This window comes from Lepisma saccharinum, chromosome 26, assembly GCF_977018435.1.
Source record: "Lepisma saccharinum chromosome 26, izLepSacc3.1, whole genome shotgun sequence".
Classification (NCBI taxonomy): domain Eukaryota; kingdom Metazoa; phylum Arthropoda; class Insecta; order Zygentoma; family Lepismatidae; genus Lepisma; species Lepisma saccharinum.
This window is the reverse complement of record NC_139254.1, coordinates 24,150,726-24,170,440: the sequence shown is the minus strand read 5'-3', so window position 1 is coordinate 24,170,440 and position 19,715 is coordinate 24,150,726. Positions and strand designations below refer to the sequence as shown.

General features: G+C 38.9%; 1 protein-coding gene across 1 annotated transcript in view; it reads right to left on the bottom strand.

The window, feature by feature from the left end:
• Positions 1 to 9,251: 9,251 nt before the first annotated feature.
• LOC145979757 (trafficking protein particle complex subunit 13) overlaps positions 9,252 to 19,715 on the bottom strand; it is a 73,756-nt gene continuing 63,292 nt past the window's right edge. The window contains exon 11 of the mRNA XM_083112743.1: positions 9,252 to 9,558. The gene's annotated coding sequence lies outside the window, so the exon portion shown is untranslated. The remainder of the gene's footprint in view (positions 9,559 to 19,715) is intronic.

The following is a 19,715-nucleotide window of genomic DNA, read 5'->3' as shown; positions in this document are numbered from 1 at the left end:
TCCACCTGCCCGAAAAACACTAACTTTTCACCTCGCAAACTGCTTGAAGAAAGTGTGACCACAGCCAGCAAGTTTTACCAACTCTAATTGGCGGATCTGTCCATGGACATGTTGGCTGTCTTAATAGACCGAATGCCCTGAAACATTTATCTTCAGATAGAATATGTCATCCGTATGTCAGTAATCATATTTTTGTGTTTCTCCTGTGTTTTGAAACTTTATAGTTTATTTATGAATATAAATTTTAACTAGCTTGGTGGATATTTTACATCGCTGACAGTATACAGTACACTTGGACACTCAATCGTGCAGTTTGCAACACTGAGGACATCAACAGACTCAAGCGATGGCACTTTGGCTTTCTTTCCACCCTTGCTGATTGGGAAAAAGAATTTGCCTCCACACAACATACCCTCCCATTTGATCCTTCAAGGTTGCTCGTTGATTTTTCGGGCCGTTGGTGACATCGAAGGCTACAGGCTATCCAGGGTGATGTTATGCAGATGTTTTGTCAACATGCTGCCAGTTGATGTTGAAGGCTCCATATAGTAAAAGGACGAACCTTGGAGGCTTGCAGGTAGATTCTGTTCAGGCAACATGGAAGAAATAATGAAAAACCAAAAGAAGTAACTTGTAACAGTTATGCTGTGCCACCACTGCTGGCCTTGCTGTACCGGAGTGCACACGCATGGACCATTACCAGTTCTTACAGTAAAATTTGAACTATTTTCTTCTAGAAATCTACTACAATAGGTGGCTATGGGAATTTACCATTTCTTGTTGCTTTTTAGTGTCCGTTTGATAGTTATTGGGAACAATATGTGTGTTATTAAATTGTACCAGGGCTGCCACAGGGCCTCGTGCTTTGAGGGGCAACGCGCTTCTAAATCGGCAATTCATTAATTTCTTGTGCGTGCAAGCAAGATTGCATTCAGATAGAGAGAAGAGAAGGAAGAAAAACATAATGCCTGTGAAAAGGAAAATTTCACCATAACAAAGTTGAATTTCTCGTAATGGACAACAGTGTCCATTTTTGTCAAGTCATCAGTCAGAATTCGCCGACAAGGAACAACGACGTATTTGTGAATCCAACTTTCCTCGATTTCCTGTCATATATTATTGCTCGATAGAGGACAGGCACAATAAAATGGTTGTTTGTCTATTCTTCAAGCTGAGGGACAACCACAACACATTTGAGGGTGTGCCGCCCCACGCTTGGAATTTACGATCTGGCCAATTTGAGAAAAGATGAAAAGAAGAGGTGGCATCAAAGTCCTGAAGGACTGCTTGGGCTCTTTTCAAGCCACCGTGTTTACAACCTCAGCAAGGTTTCTCTGCCAGTAATATGAAACTGTCTTAGAGTGTTTGGTACTTCAAGTAGTGCAAAGCACATAACACTCTCATTTTAGAAAGTAATGAGTATGGGTGCGGATTTGTAGGCACTAAAAGCTCCTAAAACAAGTAGGCAAATGGGCACCACAATGATAAAAAGATGCACTTTTATGTTCTTTGGGCTGATTGTGACGACGATGGTAGATGAAATTATAAAAGTTACTTTAGATAAAAAAAAATAATTTAGTTTAATCATACCTATTACTGTGAAGATAGCTCCCGCCTGGCATGGTGGTTAGCACTCTAGTTTTAGACCGAGCGGTCGTGGGCGGAACTCCCAAAATTTCGGGTTAACACAGCATCGTGAGGACAATTGAGGAGCTGCTTGAAAAGATGATGTGGTGGTCTCCGGTCTCCAAAAACAGTGGCGATGGGACTCGATGCTCAGACAACGGGTCACTCAAAGAAAATTTGTTGGCACGCCCTGGCCCTCAGAGGGCTGGAGTTGTTTGTAGCAGCATTAATGTGAAGCACTTTGAAATTATGGATACATTCAGTGCTTTTGCATCATTAATATCAACCCAGTTGATTAAATATAGAGTTCTCAAAAAATGCTGCCATCTTCATAATATTTATTCTTCAGAATCCAAGCAAACCGCAAATTATGTTTGCTCAATTAGTGTTTCCCCGCAAAACTTTCTGAATATAGTTTAACAACTTGTCATAATTTGTAATAGTTGAGTAGAGGAAGAGACAAGGCCATCATCTACACAATAAATTGGTAAATACATTGGTTGTAAATCATACATGACTTTGTCAGCCTGTTTACATTACATGTGGCGCATTCATTTGTGTGCTTAACATTCAGTTTCCTTTTTTTTTTAATGAAAATTCTACACCGCACAAAGTTTGCAAGCAAAGTTTATCTAGGGCATTCTTATTGAGTTCTCTGGTAAGAAAGTCAGTCATTGTGATTTTAAGACATGAGCCCATCTTAGTGATCAAGGTGGTTGAGCGGTCAACCCCACTGAAAATTCCGGGTTCAAATCCTGGCCTGGGCTTCAGTGTTTAATTTCATTTCATTGTGAGTATCCATAAATTTCATATAATGATGGGCAAGGGTGTTTCTCTGTGAGTGTTCCTTCTTTAATTTCATTAACTATCATTCATGCTCATCGTTACAATGTGCCTAAAGAGGCAGAAAAGTGACGCAAAATAAGAAAAGCTGGAATAAACATACGTTTGAGAACAGTCCTATTGCTGGCACAATCAATCATTTACCTCTTACTTGTGACTGTTTGCAAGAATTTTTTTCATGGTATTTTCATTTGGGCTCTTCAAGGTGAGCAATTCGCAACACAGGATTGGCGTTCATTTTTATTTAGTCCCTTATAGGACGGTATTCAAAGCACTTCAGATTTTAAACACTACGGCACTCTCGTGAAAATATAAAGGACAAATTTACAATTTCTTACCTCAAATTTGTCTTTTCAATAAGATTTCGCTACTTCTTGTCGGAAGGAAACATGGAAAATAAATATCAGGTTTTCTAAATTATATTTTATAGAGCGACCATGAACAAAAGAACCTTTCGGCTAAATTCCTTCGCACACCTTCCCCTCGATCCCTTCAGTTCTGGCCATAACGAAGCATAATCCACCCTGTCCCCTCCTCGCGGGAGTACAATGCACAGGTTTTCTTTGCTGGTGGTTCCACTATAGTAGTTTCTACATATACTTGCGGACAGATTTATTTCTCAGAAGAAAGAAACGCATATAATAATAAAAAAATACACAAGCATATTTCACTTCAGGTCCATAGCCAGAATTTATCTCCAGGGTTAGGTGGGGAGGGGTCACAGGTTATCAGCGGTAGCTTTGTAAAGCAAGTCAATTTTCAAACGTTTCACAGTACTATGTGTGTGTGTTTGGGGGGGGGGGGTTATTAAGTTAATACAGAACACAGAAAATGTAGAAATATCATTCAAATGAATACGTTTTTTCCCCAATATCTTGCACACGCCCCTTGTTTCCACTCATAGCTGAAGCCCAGAGAATATTCTAATTACTTCCCGCTACTTTGACTTCAGGTCGTAAATCAGATGAAAGAATGTGATATTTGTTCTTTTTATTATGTGAATTTAACTTTTATGAAGTCTTGAGCAAAATAATATCTGCTGTCTACATTTTCACGGTAAACAAATTTTATAAAGCAGTTTTACCAAATTTCAGAGGGGGGTTGAGCCTCCTGGCCCTGTTTCACTTTCTAAGCAAGCACGTTCTATGTTTTCTGCAGCGGTCTTTCATCTCTCTGACGTCAAACTTTACAGCTCTATCTATTTCCAAAAAGAAGCTTTATAAACAGACCTCTGAAGGCAGGTGGTGAGCAGGTCAACGGGCCTTGGGTTGGCATGTTCCCCCCGCAGATCAATAGAAATAAAGATCTGGAGATATTTTATTTTTATTTCCTGACAAACCCTCTCAGATTTTGCCAGATTCTACAACTATGCCTAAGTCCCAACAAGTTTCGAGTCAATGAAATCATTCTCTACCTTCCTTGTCATTCTTGTTGGAGACAGTAGTGCGTGTGGATGTTTAGCACAAATGTGTGAAATGAAATGTCTTGGGAACAAGACAAATTTCGTAAATTTTTATCAGGATTCCAAAAGGCTATAAGGAAAGAAAGGGGCAGATGCATTTTTAAAAAGTCAGAAGGGTGACTTCGAAAAAATGTTAGTACCTCTAAATACCGTTCGCTTCAAATTCCGCCTTGATGGATAAACGGAAATAATGGCAAAATCCTGGGGTTTAGTGTTAGCGTTGTTGTTGGTGATTAGTCGCAGCCGTGAGTGCCAGTGGCGGTGATGATCTTAAATTTAACCCTTCTGAGAGCCAGGTGACACATTGCGAGGAAGATTGTATTTCATCTTTTGCACCAGATGATAGATTAGTTGTGCTTCTGCTTCTAGACTCAGGGCCTTCCCGATGGCGCAGTGGTAGTGTCGTCGACTTGTAATCAAGGGGTCCCGGGTTTGATACCCGGTGGAGGCACATAGTGGTTCGGATCCCACTTTAAACTGTACGTCCAGTCCCGATTAGCCTTACTGTGCATAAAGTGGACTTAAAACTCAAACCAAACCAAACTTCTAGACTCAGATGAGTTACCGTCGGTTTTAAATAATAAATTTGCAGCACATGGCTGCAAACACAAAGGATATTTATTCTAGGGCTTAGAGCACAGAAACAAGGTCTCAATCAGCAAAAGTCATTAAGAAAGGTGTTTGCCTTCCTCTACAGGGTGTCAAATTTTAGATTTCGTTGGTGGTAAAATAAGACTAACACACACGTGGGTATAACAATAGATAATAATTACATAATACTAATAACCATGCTTGCTTTAGCGTAGAATTTTACGAAAAATGGATGATGTCGAAATTTTCAATTTTCATAATACAAGGGCCTCGCGGATATGGTTCGCACAGGGCCTTGCGTTCCCTAACGGTGGCCTTGAATTGTACTATAATCATGCAGTAATTGATGATTATTATTTTTTCTAATAATTCTTTGTTAATCATTAGTCAATGATCAAGTCAAGTATTACATAAAAACTCACTCATAAAAACTCCCTCCCCATATCAGTCAATTACTGCTGAGTTTCCCTTCTCGTTATTACCTTTACATGTGAAGTAGATATACCAGTATTAGGTTTAGCGAGATTCTAAGCATGCATTTAGCTGAAATATTGTGACCTTCTTCCAGACATGTACACTAATTGGCCTAATGGTTTGGTCTGGAAAATTTTGGTTCTTGGTATGGAAAATCTAGAAAATTTGGTGAATTTTGTTTTTACAATACTGTAGACACCCTGGTAAACTTTCACATACTTTTGGTTAACCGTGACGGTCAGGACAAGTAATGATGTGATGAAGGCTAGGACTTGGGCTTGGGACTCCTGGCATCATAGCATGCTGCGCTAACCACTCTGGCACGGACGTCTCAGTGCCGAATAGCTTGTCTGAAGGTGGATCCCATCCACATCAATGTTTGTAACAAGATTCAATTTCAAACGACAGTCTCTGCTTTCTCATCAAAAGTTGTCATTTTGAAGATTAAAATAATCTCCTAAAACCAATATGCTTCGTATATCATTGCCGAATGAAACTTTATGAGCCATCCTTTCATATTCTGTGCACTGGTTCTTCTGGTGCTGCAATCTTCATGAGCTATACTTCAAGTGGAGCTACTGTGGTCTCGTCTGTAGGATGTCTCACTGTCACATGGAAGGCCCAGGTTCGATTCACTGGATGGATTCATAAAGTGGCTCGGGAGTTCCCAGCCTCTAAAAAATGGATGCCTGAGGGTAAAGTTGACTGAGGTATACTTGATAATCACCAGTGGCGAAGATATAGTACAAGCAATGCAAACTCGGCTCGCACTATTACAATACTATTTTAATGTACTTAATGTTTTAGCCTTGTTTAGTTTCCATCACACTCAATTTCTCAAAATTTTACAGCCGCAAACTCGTTCAGCATCCCGTTGGCAAGCACCAGACACTTTGCTTTCAGCTGCTGTACGGTAAAACTAACGCACCCAAAGAATCATATGGCGAAGTGTGAAATCTTGTTGGAGAAATGATCCTCAACCCTTAGAGAAAAGCTGAGCATTCTACAGCGTTAGTGTTTCTTGGAAAGCAACCGAAAGCAGAAGGAGACATTGCCAGCAGAAACCAGTAACCAATGTGTCTCTTCATGAGCATGTAAACAAGATCGTGAGGATAATAATAATTATTAATCATAAAATAACAGAAAGAAACTATTATCATTGCTCTAAATTCCATAAAGGTCACTTAAATTACAAATTATTTTGTATTTCGCAAATTTCAAAACATATCACAAATTTGGATTGGGGCAAAGATGCTAAGAGGGCGAGCCTTTCTGTTTCCGGAAACAGGAATGTCTGCAGTCTGCACCCTGTGTCCAGCTCAAATTACATCACCAGTGTTGGCAACTGTCAAATTATTTACATGGTAATTCAAGTGAACTGTTTAACAAATTTTACAAGTAAATTCAATAAATTGATGGCTTTTGAATAGAACTTGGGGTGGAAAAAAAAGTATCTGAAAAAAGAACTATTTGTAAACAGCACAAAAGTAAATCATATTCATTGTACTCATTAACAGCATAAGAACATGTATTATTATGGCACTTTATATTACTTGAACATTATATACATACTCCTTCTGTTGTAATGATTCCGATTCCACTTCTCTCCCATAAGCAATACAATTATCGAAATAGGTTATTTATCACATTCTGTTGTTTCAGAGCTTTTCAAAGTGATCTTGTTTGGGTGCTTTGTAGCTGGGGAAAGAATTTGTGAGGAAGTGTTTTTATTGCTGGTGTTTGTGAACTGAATTAATTGAAACGAACATGAATTTGGGAACAGTTGATACGCGGTGAAGCGTGTGTGTTTTACCGTTTGTTTGAGTTGGATTTTTAAGTTCACTTATGCACTATTGGCTAATCAGGACTGAACCTACAGTTTACAGTGGGCTCCGTACCACCACGTAATGTGCCTCAAATATGGTATTGGATCCGGGAGCCCTTGACAACCACTACGCCATCAGGGGTGTCTCTATTTAGCAATTCAAATCTGCTTTGTTTACCTCGAGAGAGAAAAGTGTGAAAATAAAATCGTGGAAGGGAGCAATCAACACCGGATTTACCAGTTTTTGTCATTGTTTGCCCATATTAGAAAAAGGTAATGCATAAATAATGGTAATAAATAAAATAGGAAATTCCATACCCATTTAGTTTTATGCGGAACGTTCGTTTGTAACGTGTTTATACTTCTGGTGGCTGCTGGGGAACAACGAATCAGTGATCAGTTGAATTCTCTTCGACTGACATTGGGCATTTTCAGGGCACCAAAAGTTCCTTGCGAGACGAAACGAATGAGCATCGGATACACAGCATATTGTCAAACCTACTGTGAAACGAGGGGGGGGGGGAGTTGATCAGCACGTTACTGGATTAAAGTTGTACAATAGTACACAAAGCATGGAAAATTAGTGCACAAAACACCCAAACTACTGACAAAAGTAGATGTACGCTTGGTAATGTGGTAACCGGAGAGTGATGTTACCCCTACAGCTTGTCCTTTGCAACTTGACACTCATCGAAGCACACACCCCCAAAGACGATTGGTAGACAGAGATACGTAGCAAAAAAGAGGTCAGCCATCAGCCATCAGCCTGCGATCAGTATAGTACTATATAAATAATGTTACTGAGGAAATTTGAAACTAAATATGACAATTGCGGAGACTATGAATTAATTTTATTACTGTCACTTTATTATATTGACAAATCTAGTAATTTTTCTTTTGTTTAAAAAACTGGACCACTGAGATTACATAACTTTTAGCCTCACCTCCCCTTCCGGCATGCAATTGTATTACATGCATTGTTGTACTGAACATCGCTTGCCTCCTCCGTCAGTCTACGCTTCACATGCTGCTGGAATCTGTGACAGAAAATTAAATGGCCTCCCAATAACATAGTGGCTAATACTGTCACCGTATTATCAAGAAATCCCACTTTTAATTCCTGGTTGATGCATGCATCGGATCCATTGTACGTGCAGTAGCAACTGGCCTATCTGATGAAAAAGCAGACTTGAAACACACTTTTTGATAACCAATTTTGTATCCACTTTATGCTCAGATGGGCTAATTGGGACTGGACCTACAGTTTAAATTTGGATCCAATCCACTGTGCAAAGTGCCTACATGACTAAACATATCTGGGATCTCTTGACAAAGTCAATGTTGAAAAACATTATGGTGCTAAGAAGGCTCCTAGTTTTGAATGCTGGGTAAGCCATGGATGTGTGTTTATGTTCATCACTGTAATTAAAGCAGAAACATACGAAGCAATGTAGAATAAACAGAAAGCCAGCAAATGCAATGATGAACATTTCTGAACCACATGATAAAAGTTAAAACAATTAAACACATAAGTGTAATCTACAAGGGTTGGATAAAAAGTAATGGCAACACTGGTATAATTGGTACATGACTGTATTGGCAGAGGAGCACGTGTTACATTCCTTCAATGTAATCGCCCCCCATCTCTACGATCTTCTGCCACACGTATGGAAGGAGTCGTACACCGTCAGCTCGTCCATCTCTGTCGATGTCCCGCAGTGACCGCCCTATAGCACGTATGATGGCTTCGTGCTTGTCGTAGTGCTTCCCGCCCAGTGATTCCTTCATTTTGGCAAAAATGTCGTAATCACACGGTCTCATACCGGTGAATACGGTGGATGTTCCAGTACCTCCCACTACCAGTTATGCAGGAGCACCGTCACAGTGTTCACAGTGTGACACCTTGCATTGTCAAGCAGGATGATGGGACACCGTGCCGTCGCTTCCTTCTTAATGCGAGACGAAGGTGGTGTTGCAAGAAGGTGCAGTAGTAGGCTGAGTTGACCGTCTGCCTGAGAGACGTTGTTCTTCTTGCCTAAACATATTGTTAGGGCGCTTGCACTCTCGTCCTCTGCTTCAGAGCACTGCTGTTTTTGACTGAATAACATACAATCGCTCCCACTCACTATACTTCCTCGTCTGACATTCCTTTATCAGCCACGAAACGCTTGTGGCGCTGTGACTCACCCCTTTCACGGGACAGCAGTGTTGCCATTACTTTTTATCCAACCCTTGTATTTCTATTTTGACTACTTTACATCATATTTCTGCCTAAGTTAATCTGATGCCATAGATACCACAAGATTTGAACCAAAGACCCAGTCTTTCTAGCTTGTTACACTAAGGTCCCTGCAAAGAATGCTGGTGGCATAAGTATAATTACACACAAAAATAGTTTTTTTCTTTAAATGGTATTCAAACATGTAGTTCAAAATTGGACCACTAAAGCAAAATTGCTAAGGAAACCGTAAACTGTTAAAACTATAAATGAAAGATTTGAACTTGTATAACTTATTTAAACATGTATTTGAAAAGTGGAATGTATCATTAATTCCTCTCTCTAAAACAGCAGAGTAACACCACATCCCACATATTTACACACACACACATACAATGCAATTCACATGGGAGCAAACAAACGTCGCTTTCAATGATCACAATTCTGCTCTCCACAGCATCAGTACATCAACAATCCAATGTTTCCATGCTGACTTCATCCATATTAGGAACACCCAAACTGGAAAATACACAATCCCATCAGTTAAGGAAAAAAGCTAAGGGAGAATTACTGATTGTTTACACATCCAAACTATACAAATAGAGTCAAATGTTAATTTAACTAAAATAACTGAAGTATATGAAAGAAAAATGTTCGTTGTACAAATTCCCACATTTTTACTTTTGCTACAGGAAGTACTGCACAATATTGTTTCATATTTCACCATAAATTATAGAATTATAGAAACATGTAAATAATATTCACTATAAATCAATTATTAGTATCCAATCCAGGGAGTCGTAACGTACCCAATTTGCGTTACACGGTACGTTCCATTTTGTAGGAGGAAAAGTATGGTTCCACTGCTGGTACCCAAGTAACGTAACGAAATGCAATATGTTATAGACTGACGTTACAAGGAACGTAACAAAATGTATTGTGGTAGATATTAACGTTATAAAGGAACGGAACGAAATGAGCACATTGGAACATAACGTAATATGCAATATGGTATATACTACCGTTACAAGTTACAAGGAACGTAGTAACGAAATGCAATATTGTATATACTAGCGTTACAAAAAAACGTAACGAAATGCAACATGGTAGTAAATAACGGTATACATAGGAACGTAATGAATGCAATCCTCCGTAACGGAATGAAGTGAAAGGCAATATGGTTAATTAACGTTACATAGGAATGTAACAAAATGTAAACCACTGTAGCGGAACGGAACAAAATGCAGTTGGGTACATACCATCTACATAAGGAACGTAAATAAATTCAGTATGGTAGATGTTAACGTTACAAGGAAAGAACAATTCACAAATGTTAGCTAGTAACGTTATAGGCGCGTGACGAATATAATCTATTTAACATCACGGAAGAAAAAGGAATAGCCAAAATCTCTTACCTTTCATTGGAACATTGCGAAAAATAACTCAGTATATCGTATGGGATTAATGTGAAATAGCCGTGAAAAATATGGTTGTTTGTAAAAAAATGAATTTCAACCAGGGTTGTTAAAGGGTCAGGAATTTTAAATCAATTCAATTCCGGTTCAGCAGGGAATATTAGCAAGCATAAATGGATCTGGACCGTAAAGAGCCTTTTTATGTATTTCAGATCGTTCCAGGGACCTTTTCTCCTGATCAATTGAAATACGGCAAAGGGACCTTCTTTCCGGATCAATTAAAAGACGGTCTAAGTTCCATATTGAAATGAAAGAATACGCAACTTGGACCGAATTTAAACTGTGCGATAAAAAAGTTTCCAGTCTTGTTGCGGAACCCAATAGAACCCATTAGAATTTATGGGTTTGTGGACGTTTAACAACCCTGATTTGATATTAAATTACATTTTTGGCTCGAAACTGAATAAAGCTTCCAACTAGTGTAGAAAGGAGTAGCAATAGGCGTGCGCACGGGGTGCAAGGGGAGGGGTAAAATGCCCCCCTCGTCATGGACATCAGAGAAATATGCCATATGCAATTGCATATTAACCCGATAATAGTGTTGCCCCCTCAGGAAACACCACTTGAATTCGAAATTATCGCATTCCTGCATCCCCATTATAATAATTAATGTAAATTAGTATGACAAATCAAATTATACGTGTGAAATATATACTTTTAGCTGACATTCGTTTTCTAAAGGGGAGAGGTGGCCATCCTCGCCCCCCTTCCAGATTTCCATGCCCTTATATTATTATACTTTATTCCAGAAATTTAGGGTAGAGGAATCATATCGCCGGTTATTAAACGATATTATGCTCTTGAAGAAAATGAAGTATTTTGAAGCCGATGAAAGTTCACAAAGGAACAACGGCGGAAGAAGGTGTTGTGGCACAACCACAGGGGGCAGGGTAGATTAGCCCTCAAACTTGTACAGAAATCAATTCTAGGAGGTAAGGAAGGCAAACATTGGACTATAGAAAGAAAGGTTGCAGAATCTAAGAGTAGCAAGACAAAAGGATACTCAAGATGGATTTAGTTTTCACGTCTTTCGTGCACTATTTCTTCCAGACGGCAAGAGCACCTGCAAGGGGGCACAGAGGGGCAATTGCCCCCTCTCGATTTCTATCTTTATACCAATTTTAAAAAAAGTTATATAAACTTGGACAGTTGCTGCTGATTACGGTGTAAGTTTTGTCCGTGTAAGATTTATTATTAATTTTTGAAGCCGCACCGTTCATTTATAAACACACTGTATATGAGTCATTGTGAATTCGAGTCAATTTAAACATTTTGCGTTGTTGCGAGATTATCTATTAGGATACAATTTGGACATAAACAATCTAAGTAGAAAAAGTGCATCTTGTATATCAAAATTGCCATGTCCATCTCATCTCCGAAAGTAGTGTTTAGCACGTCATTTTTCAAGTATATGATTGATTGATTTGGTGTTTTGAGTCCACTTTATGCACAGTAAGGCCAATCGGGACTGAACCTTCAGTTTGAAGTGGAATCCGAACCACTTGTGCCTCCACCGGGTATCGAACCCGGGACCCCTTGATTACTAGGCGACGACGCAACCACTGCGCCATCGGGGAGGCCATTTCAAGTATAGTCCATGATTGTATCTAGTATATGAATGAGATTTGTCCCTCCTCTCAAACAATTCGTGGCTTGTCCCCACCGAACGAAGTGTGTCACTTATAAATTAAGTTTCCGAAAGCAGGCATTATGCATGAACAGAACAAAAAATACTCCTGAGAAATTACAAACATTATAAGCCAGTTCGTGACCGGGAGTTATTGACGGTCTCCCCCCCCCCAACCTATCCACTTTAGGTCCCGGGTTCGAGTCCTGGTCTGTAAATATCTTTTTTAGGTGTCTCTTCATCAATTTCATCTATTTATCATCCATCTTCATAGTTTCGATTAATTATAAAAGTGACAAAAGCAAAGCAAAATAAGAACAAATAAAAATAATTGCAAAATGACTACAATGTCAGAACTACATTTGAAAAATAAAATGCGAGCAGAAGATTCATTTTCAAACAGGTATTTGGGTAGAATTGTGTAGACAGACAGCATGCTCCCGAAAGTTGCCAATCCACGTGTAGCATGACCTTCGATACTGGGGTTGCGCTTTTTCAGGAAAGTTTTCTCGACCCTCCTCAGGCATCTTATCAAGAATGCCTCAGTGTTCGTAGCATTGCCAACTTATTTTCCGTCGGAAAAAGTATTTTTCCTCCTATTTAATCTGCGGTTGGCTCTACAATACATACAACAACTGAATTACGGCGAAGTAGGTTAGAAACCCTGCGTGCTCAACAGCAGCTTCGATAAGGCACCTGATTGTTTCGAGCTGAACCAGGAAATGGGCGATCTTTATTCCCCAAGGCCATTCCGTAAAACTAATGCCACAAGAAGTTTTCTGTGTGGATTTGAGAGCATGAAATTGTAGGCTGATGATAGTACTAGAAGACGTCAAGTGGATTTTTTTTCTGTTTCGTTATGTTATATAGCTTTCCTACCTATATAGTTTGAATAACTAATCAATCATTTGATGAGTAGACAAACACGAAGAAGCCGATCCCGTGGCAAATTAGTTAGCGTAATACACTGCGAAGTCTAATGTCGGATTAGAAAATATGGATGGGTCATTTGTCTTTATACCACTTCCATCACCTATCACATCCTTTATCATCGCGATTAACCGAAAGTGGTAGACGCGAAATAAAAATAGAACCTTTGCATGAATGTCCGAAAAAAAGGCAAGGGCACGAACCACCTGGAAAAGGAAAGTCAACCAAAAATTATATATATCGCGCAATTGCATTTTAGCTATAATAATATATGTTAATTATTGCATGAACATGCTTGAGGGGAGGGTGGGGGAACACAATTTTTATCCCGAAATTTTGGAATTTTGAGAGTTAGCCCCCTCCCCCTCGCCACATATTTGCAAAAATTTCATATAGTCTGAATCTCTGGTTCATTCCGCGTACAACGGTATATCACTCATCTCTCTAGGACAATTAGCTTCCGATCTACACTTATTTAATTGAAACTCTGCATTTTGCTCAAAATCGGCTCGGTACCCAGAGGCTTACTTGTGAAAAAGGTCTTGGGCGTCAAAAGGTTAAAACAAGACAAACTTTCATTCTAACCTCAGTCAATTGTGGGAGCTGCTTAGAAGTAGTAGTGTTGCTGGTATGGTGGACTTCGGTTCTTACTTTTGCTTTTAACAGATAGATACATTTTGAATAATAGTGAAATCAAAGTAATCGATTATTCTACCGAATGACAAAGTTATAATGGAATTGTGTTATCTCCATTACAGAACAACTACCTAATCTCATTCAATTCCAGTGTTCTATCTGGTAGATAGATATATCAACCTTTGCAATGATGTAAACTTTCAGTGCAATGGCGACAAAAGTCCAAGAACTATAATGTCAAACTTTAAAGGTTTCCTGACAAAATAAAAAAGGGACAGATCATTTACATTCTCAATGGACATGTTGAAAAAAAGACTAATATTCATTTTTTAAAATTTCTTTTTTTAGCGTAGGTAAAAGGAAGTCACTTGAATAAAGTGGGAATATAATCAAAATGTCCATCAGGTATTCATTGATTTCAAAAAAGCATATGATTCGGTCAAAAGAGATAAATTATATAATATATTAGTCGAATTTGGAATACCTAAGAAGCTTGTTAATATGATACAAGTATGCACCAGTGAAACAGAAAGTAAAATTCGTGTGGGTATTTATGTGTCTGACAAATTTACAATTCATGATGGGTTAAAACAAGGAGATGCATTATATCCATTGCTCTTTAATTTTGCCTTAGAATATGCTGTCAGGAAGGTAACAGAAACTAACGAAGGACTAAAATTAAATGGTGTGACTCAGTTGTTAGCATATGCAGATGATGTAGACTTATTAGGGGATGATATAAATACAATTAAGAATAATGCTAAAATACTTTTCAAAACTGCTAAAGAGATAGGTTTGGAAGTTAACAAAGAGAAAACTAAATATATGCTTACAGGCCGAAACCAAGTGTTAGGTAATAATCAAAATATAATTATTGATAACAACTCGTTTGAACCAGTTTCCAAATTCAAATACTTAGGAGTAATATTAACCAATGAAAATTATATTAAAGAGGAAATAAAGAGTAGGCTTAATTCAGGAAATGCAAGTTACTTCTCTCTTCATAAACTTTTGTCTTCTAGTTTAATAACTAAGAAACTAAAAGTTAAAATATACAAAACAGTAATTTTGTATGTAGTGCTCGTATTAAATGGGTGTGAAACTTGGTCCCTTACATTGAAAGAGGAACATAAATTGAGAGTATTTGAAAATAAGGTTCTTAGGAAAATATTTGGACCTAAAAGGGATGAGGAGACAGGTGAGTGGAGAAGGTTACATAATTTAGAACTACATAATTTGTATTCATGTCCAGATGTTATTAGAATAATTAAATCAAGAAGACTTAGGTGGGCAGGCCATGTGGCACGAATGGGAGAGGAAAGAGGAGTTTACAGGATTCTTGTTGGGAAACCTGATGGTAGGAGACCTGTAGGAAGGCCAAGACGAAGATGGAGGGACAACGTTGACATGGACCTAAAGGAAATCGGTAGGGATGGAAAAGAGTATATAGATCTTGCTCAATATAGGGACAGATGGAAGGCCTGTGTTGCTGCAGCCATGAACCTTCGGGTTTAAGAAAGCTAGAGAGTTAGTTAGTTAGTTTAAAAGGAAGTAGCTATAAATGAGTAAATAAAAAATATTACGTGGCAGAGTGGTTAGCACAGCGCACTACGACGCCAGGGGTCCCGGTTTCGAATCCCGATCTGCACATGAGTGTTCTCTGTGAGTGTCCCTTCGTCAGTTTCAGCATTCGTCGCTCATGCTCATCTTCGCTTTCTGAACCGCCAGGTGTACAGCACCTGGCGCAGCGTTTCGCGTCCGAATTCCAGGAACAGGCAACTTACGGTTACCTGACCAAGTAGCGTTTCGTCCGAGGGCTACCATCCTAATAGTGTTTAATGAAGCAAACTCTTGCTAACACTCTTAAATGCTCCATCGAAGAAAATATATATTTTTTTGTTTTAATATTTCTTTCCCTCTGGAAATTGCAAATCTCACCTTCGTAGTTGACAGATAGTAATAAAGTGTTGCCATCAGCCATGACTAAAATTTCTAGATCCAAGTTCACTTCCTCTCGACGATTTGTTTTGATTTGATTTGTTGTTTTAAGTCCACTTTATGCACATTAAGGCTAATAGGGATTGGACCTACAGTTTAAAGTGGGATCCGAACCACTTGTGCGTCCACCGGGTATCGAACCCGGGACCTCTCTCTCGACAATGTGTCTTGAGTCTGCACTCCGCTGTCTATGCAATGTAGTTTTAAAAGTTGTAAACCGAGGTATACTAGTCACCAATTCCATCGCTGCCAGTGGTTAGTCAAGGTGTGACTCATCATCAGCCAGGATCGAACAAAACGCAACTCATTAAACCGTCGCAGACGAACTGTAGCATTTTTCTAGAAATTTCGCTTTCGGACGAAACGCTACTGAACCGTACAGCAGTCCCAATGCCTACTCCAAGTTGCACAGCTGCTTTCGGAGCTCTTGGTTTGGAAAGGGGGTCGGGATGAGGAAAGGGTCTTGATTTTTTATACTGAAGCTCCTTCATTTCATTCTCCTATTTCTCTTGGTTGAATTTTCTGAGATACGGAATCTACCTCATTTTGCTTGTCATTACGTTTTATTGCATCACCCACGGTACGCTTACATATACTACTTAACATTTTCAATTTCCCTGTACCCTTTGGTTAGGTACGGTAAAAATAAATAGCTGCCATTCGTCAAATGTTGTATTTTTGTTTTTGTTACCCATTTTTCTCGTACTTCAGTCAGGGAGCAATGCAGCTACTGGTAACAAATGTAGTCAGGAAGTAGCATCAATTGTTCCTTCCCCGCACTGTAGTTGACCAGTAAAAAAAAACGATGTAAAGCCTCGTTTCTATTACCACAAATTTGCCGCGCAACATGACGCGCGGCATGCGACGCTGCATGTGCCAAGCATTTGTTGAAATGGAAATTGTCTGCAACATGCTGCGGCGCAAGTGCCGGGGACAAAATTGCCCCAACAATTAAGACGCACAACATGCGCCGCGGACAATGGAAACAGCCTGCAGCAAGTTCCTGGGGCATGCGCACTAGAGTAGAAACAGACGACGCGACTACAATCTGTGGTCCAACAAGATTTAATAACAATGCAAAATCACTTACAGTCATTCTTACAAAGTTTTCGTATCCACTTTGAAGACGTAAGTCTCTCATCAACGAGTTATATGCTCCTTCCGAATTTCTTTTCGCTAGAAAACTTCTAATCCACCATCTAGGTCGTTTTCGCCTCTTATTTTTACAAGTTCATGGTACGCGCCTGCCATAACCACAAAACCCGCCATAGTTGTATTGTTCATCTTTACACAAGTTAAATCACTACCAAATTATTACAATACAAGAGAAGAAACACTGACTACTCTAAAGCACAATGGAACAACGCTACACTCAAGTCCTGCACTCCGGTGCTGTTGTAGGCGTATTTTGCAGAAGTAGTTTTGAATTGGAAACAGTGCACTGAATGACGCGCAACATGCGCCTGCACATGTTGCGCGTCATGGGTCTGGAACTTGTCAGAATGGAAACGTAGCTTAACAGAAACAGAAGGCTTTCACGATTTGTCTGAATATTAAAGTGATCTCTTTTTTCACACCCAAACATAAATAACTATTTTCAAATATTTAAACGTAACAGGGGTGTAAGGGGTGACCTTCCACGTATTACATCCAATCCTCAACTTCATTCCACGTAGTACGCCCTGGACTGCTCTTTCCAGACTAACGAGACTCTGGCGACTGGCCCTATGGCCAGTATAATTCTGTGTGTTCTCCTGCTTTCTGTCATATGCGCTGAGTGCCTCTTTACAGCCTCAGCTTTTAACCTAAGTCAGAATATTTTAATATTTCAGTTATGCGACATTACAGTTATGTTATTTGTTATGGTAAGGGGCTGCACCCCGTATAACGTGGCGGGTGCAAAATAGCCTAAGTGCTGACGCACCCAAATTTTTTTAAAAAAAGTTACATATAACTTTAAGAAATGCGTATAAATATTTCACCATCGTTTATATTTATGTACATGTTGTTAATTTTCAAATATTGTGAAGGAATGCAGCAAGATGCTACGTATTTGATTACTAATGTGAGCCACTGTATATGTTATGTTTTTATTTCATGAACAATGTATGGTCAAACATTATTTTGCAGAGCTCCGTGGCGGAGTGGTTAGCACAGTGCAATACGACGCCACAGGTTCCGAGTTCGGATCACAGCCTGTGCATTATTTTCTTTGTGATGTCCTTTCATCAATTTTGCCATTTCATCACCCATCCTCGTCTTCGCGATTAGCCAAAACTGGCATAAAACCAAATTTAAATATAACAAATCAAAATCAAACATTACTTGGCATGACAAGAATGGATAGGTTATTTTGAAGCTGCTGTTATTAAAAGCAAATTGTATGTAGCTTTCCTAGACAGAAGTTTCACACAGAGAAACTGATTGATTGGATAACGGCTGCGGATTCCTACTCGAGCAGAAAATATATATATTTCCATTTATTACTTACAACAATAGCAGACTGATTTCCTTCTAAATCAAAGAAAACTTGCATTCACAGTTACAAATTGACGTGTTGAATGAACTTAACTACAGATTTCTCTCACTCCAATTCTGATTAATCGAACAGCACACCACAACGTGGGTCATTATATATTTCCAGCTTACTCTCGAGTTCCTCAACTAAAAATAAATTGACTGCGAGACAAAAACTCCTCTCCGATAACACATTATATGCAGATTGTACGTAAGTTGAAATTCCATCATAATAATAATTTGAATTCTTCAAGTAGTAGCTACAAATATAATTTTTCATACATATTTTCTTAGCAAAATATGAAGTTCCTCACTTCACAAGGATAACATATACACAGTATTTCACAAGAGTTTTTAGTTCGAGCTAGTCGTAGGCCTAATATGAATATAAACGTCACTTCATTACTTAGTTAAAAAAAAAAGTGCCAGGCAATCAGAATTCAAGGGTATGCCTGAAACTATTTGTAGTATCTCATGTATAAAGGGGGCTTTTTAAGTAAAATGAAGGATACATACCACATGCTTTGGTCAATTCAGAGTAGTAGAAACGTAATTATACTGCATGTTGCAACTGAAACCGTAGCCTCGAAGGCCGAAGTCGTTTAGTAATCCATTCATACACTCGGTACGTACCAAACATTTCAAGTTCGAGTAGACATCTGGGCATGGCTGTTTTTTTTTATAACATCCCTTCATAGATTTAATATGATCATCATTCATCTTCATAGTCGCGATTATCTACAAGTGGCAGAAAAGCGATATAAAACATGAATAATACAAAAGTATAACAAACAAAAGAGGATAAAAGGATGAACTGAGTTTGAGTTAATTATAGGAAGTTTTATAAAATTACTGTTTCTTGAATAATCTTGTCCTTTGTTCCGATTGTATTTCTCAGTCACACGTTGCTCAATATCCATGTCGACTGCCGTTCTTGCGTTCTTGAAAATTACTTTCTTGTCTGTCTATGACCTTCTTTCAAACGTGGTAGGTAGGCGGGCATTCTGTCTGTTTCTACACCAAAAAGTTTAATGCACCTCCTGTCCAAGAAGACAAGAATTACTGAAAGTAATTTTCAAAATTGTAAGCGGATGAGGGCCCTTGTAAATGATAAAATATACTGTCATTTTATTCGCTTAGTTTTAAGAATCACTTTCCATACAATTCTTGCCTTCTTGAGAGTCCAATGGCCCTGTCTAGCTACAGACCAGTTGCACAAACGCGGTTTCGTTTGTTTCGTACAACAATTCCATCTAACATTTCGTTTCTACGCATTTTCTACTTGCCAAAAGTGCCTTTCATATCGCCCCAAGGCGTTGTCTACTCGGATGCTTCGTGATCGAAAGTCACGTGTACAAAGTTTCAGGATTCAGATTTTCCGATTTTGCGTGGTGCTGCTGCTATCAGTTCGGTTCGCCTTCTCAAGGTCGCGCAACAAGCAATTATTTTTGGTCTTCCGATAGGAGAAAGCTTGCCTCTCGCTTAGGTGGACG